We start from the raw sequence: 6,282 nt of genomic DNA on the forward strand, positions 1-6,282 counted from the left end.
CCCAAAAACCATCAATAGCAGCACGCTTCGCTTTCAGCTCCTGTGGCCAGCGTTTGTGCAAACAGCAGAAAGTTGCGGCGTGTGAAGGGTAATGGGACATCCAGCGCCAGGGGACAGCAGGCGGCAGAGTCACACGCCAGTGCCGAAAGAAAGATGAAGTAATCTCGGGGAAACAAGTAGACACACTCCACTTCGAATTTTGCCCCAAACAAGATTAAAGTGACATTATTCTATGAGACCGTGGCAAGAGTATTAATCTTACACATCACAGAGGCGGAAGGCCAGACAAACAACGGGCCGGCTGCCAGAGAAGGAACGGCCGCACATTTTTTATTTTGTCACCGTTGGACTTAACAAGTGGCCGTGGGAGTGCAATCATCTCCCGGCGGGAAAGCTTGAAGGAAAAAGAAAAAAAAAGGCCATTACACGAGGCCGTTTTTGAACACTTACCGTTTGAAGAAAGTGAAAGTATTAAGGGTGCTGAACTGTGTTGTTTACTACAACATTAGGTACACCGGCACAATCACGCAGCGATTCACCAACCTGACCGAATCGAATTCTTACACAAGGATGGAGATGCATATCGGGTCTTCTGTTATGAGAGATGCTGTACTCCCCCCGCCCCCCGAGTATTTTTCTACATGACTATCTTTTTAGGACTTTTGCCACCTTGGTTTAGTGTTATTTTTTTCCCCAGGTTTCAACCGCACATTACATGTCGTGCGTTGTCACCATACCGGTGTTTAGTTGCTTGTCGGACAAGGCGGCGTGGGGTCTCTCTTGACTCACCAGCCCCCTCCACCCCACCGGGGAGGGTGGCGGTGGTAGTGGGGGGGTATCTTAACACAATGTAAAGGCTTCAACTGAGCAGCACCCAAACTGTTTTCTCCCCACAAAGAGATTGGCTCCACCAAAATGTCATAAGCCTTTAATGAGATAGCTGATCTGTACCAGAGAAGAAAAGAGCGGGAATGAAAAGCTTCCCCTGTCCAGACAGTGGCTATGTGAGTCAATGACTCCCAAAAAAAAAAAAAAGATGAAGAAGAAGGGAGGCGGGGGTTGTTGCCAACATGACAATGCTGCTCAATTAATTGGTGAAAAAGTGAAAATCCAATTAATGTGTATCACGCTGGCAGTTTTTGCATGATGATGGCTCATTAGGAGACCAAGCTGAGGCTGCAGGAGTCAAAGGAAAAAGAGGCTTAAACCCCACTCATTAAAGCTCGGTCCCTTCTCAGTGGGACCGCCTCATTTATGCAACAGGTTGGAGACAAAACCCCAATGTCACGCTTGTTTCCAAATCATGAATGGCCACTAAATGGCGTGGGTGGAGTTGCTTTTGAGTTATTCATTCATTTATTTTTTTATTTTGAGGCGATGTTGTTGAATTTATTTTTTGAGGCAATGTTATTGAATCATATCATGCAGTGCTTTTTTTTTTTTACATACCCATATTTCAGTGCTTACTCTATCTGGACTTCCCCACAATGGCATACGTCTGTCGTCGCTAAGGCTATACACTTCATTGAGAGTTTGCTCATATTTAAACAGGCAAAGGAAAAGAAATGTAATGCAGCTTGAAGCTGACCTCTAACAACATAACAAAAAACGCAAAATTAGCTAATTGAAAAAAAAATACTTTACCCATGTATTTTGTTGTCACAATGTGTGTCCCCATTAAAAGTAAGCTTCTGCAGCTACTAAAACAGCCAATATAATTTCCCATGTTGTTGCAATTTGTGGGTGTGCTAGTATGCTAGCTAATACTATTTGAGAGCTTCACGGCAAGGTGGGCTCTTTGTAATGAATAGCTGAACCGCTGAGTGCATTCATTCCTGTAACATGGGGTCATGATCGTGTCCGTGCTAGATGTGAGGCGTTGATGTTTTATGACCTCGATTTGAAGTGCTTTGCCACCACTTTGTGGCATCCATATGCAACTACAAACACCTTTTTTAGGGGATGCGGGCGGCACATATTTGCAGATTTTTTTGCAATTGGCAGAAGGGGTCGGTCCGTTTCGCCCAAGAATAGTGGTCAGAAAAATAATTACTGAAAAAGATCCGTCATGGGGTATTTGTACTTGGTGACTTTCCAACACTGCCAAACAAGCGAGCAATTTCAGCGCAGATTGGATATGATGACGCACACCGCATGTAGTTTCTGCTCGTGGCGTTTGAAACCCCCGAAAGATCACACTTTCAGGGAGTACCAAAGACCGATGTGCTTTTTCGTTAACCGTTAACCCAAAGCGCCCATTCAGAGGTCAGATTCAAGATGCGTTGTTTTGCTTGGCCCGTTTAAATATTAGCAAACTCTTAATGAAGTGTACAGGCGGATGCCTCGGCGATGACAATGACGGATTGCCGCCGTGGGGGAGGGGATACGTTCATCCGAATATGCGCCCCATTATGTTTTAGCATTAAGATAGCAGACTTTTTGTAATGCAAAGTCAATGGCAAACTCACTTAATTTATAATCTCACCATATTATAAATATACATCAATAATAATGAAATAATCATAAATAAGAAGGTAGATTGTAAAATGAACTTCAAGCTGTCATTTTCCGTAAGCGTAAAAAGCAGGATTAAAGTGGATTTCACATTCACGAGGCTGAGCGACAATACTTTCGGTCTTTCTTTTTTCAAATTTACAGTTTGACGCCATCTTCTGGTTGATCGTGAAATGACACATAATTTGAACAGTAGACAGAACAAATTAGTTTCAAAGTGTACAAAAAAAAAAAAAATTGTCAAAAAGCGAGACCACGTACCGAGAACCCACAATGGAAGGGGCGGGGTTATTGTATCACTAATCAATACAACAAGCATTTAAAATGTTCATTCTTTTTATGAATGAACATTTGCCAAGACATGTACAACATACACGCATTAAACTTTTATTTTATTTTTATTTTTTTATGAAGGCTCTTATTTAGTTATATTCATATCTCTTTTCATTTTGTTACTGTCATTTTTTTTTTTTTTTTTTGTCAAAACAACTTCAGGTCAAGATGGCGAGACGCTTCGCCTGGCGCACGTGCATTGATGCATTGTTTATTTACCCAAACAGCTGTTAAGTTGTAATTGCGAGTGCAAACATTGCACGTGTAATTTGTCACAAAAAGAATGGAAGATGTTCCATCATTACCGAGAAGAAGAAACGCACTTCTGATTAATGACCGAGCTGGAAATGAGCAATTCTGTCAATGACACTGAATCGCTCACGAGAAATCATTTATTCCTAAAATTGAACGTAATGAATTTTTTTTTTTTCAAGCGATGCGTTATTTTGTGTGCGAAATCGTAACTTTGTGCACGGGTGGCGAGAAATCATTTATTCATAAAATTGAACGTAATGAATTTTTTTCTTTTTTCAAGCGATGCGTCATTTTGTGTGCGAAATCGTAACTTTGTGCACGGGTGCCATTCGCAGGACGTGTGTTATTGATCCTGCGTGACAATTATTTTCATATAATAGCTGACTAAACGGTCACGATTGCGCCATGCGAGGCACTCGCTCACGCTGAAGTGTACCAAAAACAATAGTGACGGCTCTCCGGGGCCCATGAGAAGACACTTCATCAGCTACTCTTTTTTTTTTTTTTGAACAGGCTGCGGCTGAAAAATAAAACATTGCCTTGAGTCAATACGCCTCCGTCAAGGGAAGGGTGAAGGCTGGAGGTCACGCCGCGTGGGAGCCGATTGCTTAATGGAGGCCGATCGTCTTCATTAATTGATTGGGAGTTCAATGGGATGCGCGGTTTAAAACCGATGAGGCCAGTCATGCGGAACATCAAAATGACAACTTTTTGGGGTAACTGGTCATCAAATTCCAATTACTTGTCCAAATCCAAGTATTTTTAACCCCAGGTGTAAATGTGATTCAATTTAAGTTAAAAACTTTTTGCCCCCACCCCTATGCCTATGATTGGTGTTTTAAATCATTAATAAAATATATTTTTGCTCAATTTTGTTCTTCTGCTGTGTTTTTTTTCACCATTTTAGGAGGCTACTTTTGATTTCTTTTTTCTCTTTGCTCTGTGGCCATAAAAAATAATAAATCTATATTTGAATGATGAACCTCGATATAACGAGGCCTCACAATGCATGAAATATGGTTTGACTTCGGCAGTTTTTCTCTCCTTTCCTACACTTTTCATGCACAAAAACGCCCCCGTCGCTTCTGCAAACAGACACATTGGAGGTTTCCTTTCTGGCCGCCGCATCTTTTTTCAAGACAGTCTTTGAAGTGAGCGCGGAGAAAACGGGGGTTCACTACGGCAAAAGAATGCGAGGAAATAATGAAGGGCGACTCACAGGGGGAGCGGAAAGGCTGCGGCCGCCCGCTCCTAATTAATCGGAGAGACACTCCCAAATTCTCCCATTCACAAGCTCACAATGGCCATCTCCAGCGAGCAGAACCTGGAATGGAGAGGGGAGGGAGGAGGGAGAAGGGAGGGGGGGGGTGTCATTTGTCAACTCAAGTCCTTATTTCACTTCGAGGTACTTGATTGTATTATTCAGCTTCATGCATTCAACGAAAATGTGTTCTCAATTTCAACCTCTTTTTCGGTCCACTTCGGTTTAAAAGTGACCAATGTCAAGAGCATCCCGCCCGCAAGAGGTGGGGGGGGGGGGCATCAAGGTGGCGGCCGGTGGGTCTTGGGGGCTTATTTTGCCACAAGTCAAAAGGCGAGGGGGGAAAAGGAGAAGTGTGAGCCCACCTGCCACTGATGATCCCCTCCCGTTAGTCGCTTTAGTCATGACCTTCGAACTGCGGCGCTGCTACTAATCTGTTAATTAACCGGGCCTGCAAAATCTTTGGAAAATTCATTGTGGACATGACGTGTGTGTGTGTGTGTGTGTGTGTGTGTGTGTGTGCGCACACACGCAAGTGTTTAAGGGGGAAGTGACAGCAAGAGCAACAGAGTGAGAGGGGATAGTCGATGTTCATGACTTGAACCACAAAATCCCCCCGAGGACTCAGGCTATCAGTACGCACTTTTTCAATGTAGATCGTTTTTAATTCGTTTTGACCTTTTGTAATTCAATTAGTTATTATTCATGTTTGGAGTGTTTTTTTTTTTTGAATTTCTTTGTTTATTTTAATTAGTTCAAGTATTATGTAATACAGTCAAGGAAAAGTTCAACTCACCTTCTACAACTGTTCAGTAATACTTAAGTAAATTCATAGTGGTTGTAAAATTGCATCAAAAATTTCATTCCTGATATTGTCCCAGCACAAGACTTGACCGCAGAAGCCCTACGTCAAAAAGTCAGATGGGCAACACAATGAGTTACAGACAGCTCCAACTACAAAGCAGGAACGCTTTCAAACGAGTGTTTAAGGTAAAAAAAAAAAAAAAAAAAAAAAAAAGTGGTCACGATTTTTGACAGCCGTCCCAAAATTCAGTTGAAAATTTCAGCTGCATGGATGTTGACTGGTTAGCGCGTCCCAAGGTGTGATTGTGAGCGCAGATGCTTGTTTGTCTATGTGCGCCCTGGGATTGGCGGGCAACAATTTGAGGGTGTCCCCCCCCCCACCTGGAATAGTCTCCAGCACACCCGCAGCATGCTTGCAACCCTCGTGAGTATAATAGTTGAGAAAAAGAAAGTTGAGAGGAAAAAAAAATGCTTTGCCTACTTAGTGATGCACAAGTTTGTCTCGAAGCCTTAGCTTGATTCCCGCTAACAACCACTCCACCCTCCCCTCCTCCTCTAACCCTACCAACCTTCTTGTTGTCTACTTGGAGTCTTCGGGGGGCCAGATGAACCATTTGGGTTCGAGTGAGGTCTTTTCTTCCGACCCCTTTCCAAGCTGGTTTAAGGCTTGTAATTATCTTTTGCTGGGGGAGGCTGTAAATTGGATTAAAGTGGAGGGTCACGCCTGAGTGACTCACCCCCTCTGCCCCCCGGTGCCCCCACCTCCTCCCGCACCCGGCTCCTGCCAACCTCCGCACCGTCAACCCCCCCCCCCCCGTCCCCGTACCCCACACCACTTGGTGGGCCACACGCTGATAAAGTGCGGAAAACCGGATTTGGATTCAGCCTCGGCATTCATGCCTCCCTGCCGGAAAAAATGGAATTTTCCGACAGAAGGGGCCAGTATGGCTGCGCTATCGGGCCATGTGCGGCTTTCATCTGGCCTCACTCTTCCAGAAACGCCATTACCTACGTTATCAGCCGCATGCGACTCAGCCTGACCGGACCTTCTCGACACACATGCACGCACGCACGCACGCACGCACGCACACACGCACACACACACACACACATAC

Source organism: Hippocampus comes, unplaced genomic scaffold, assembly GCF_001891065.2.
Source record: "Hippocampus comes isolate QL1 unplaced genomic scaffold, H_comes_QL1_v1.1 scaffold64, whole genome shotgun sequence".
Classification (NCBI taxonomy): Eukaryota; Metazoa; Chordata; class Actinopteri; order Syngnathiformes; family Syngnathidae; genus Hippocampus; species Hippocampus comes.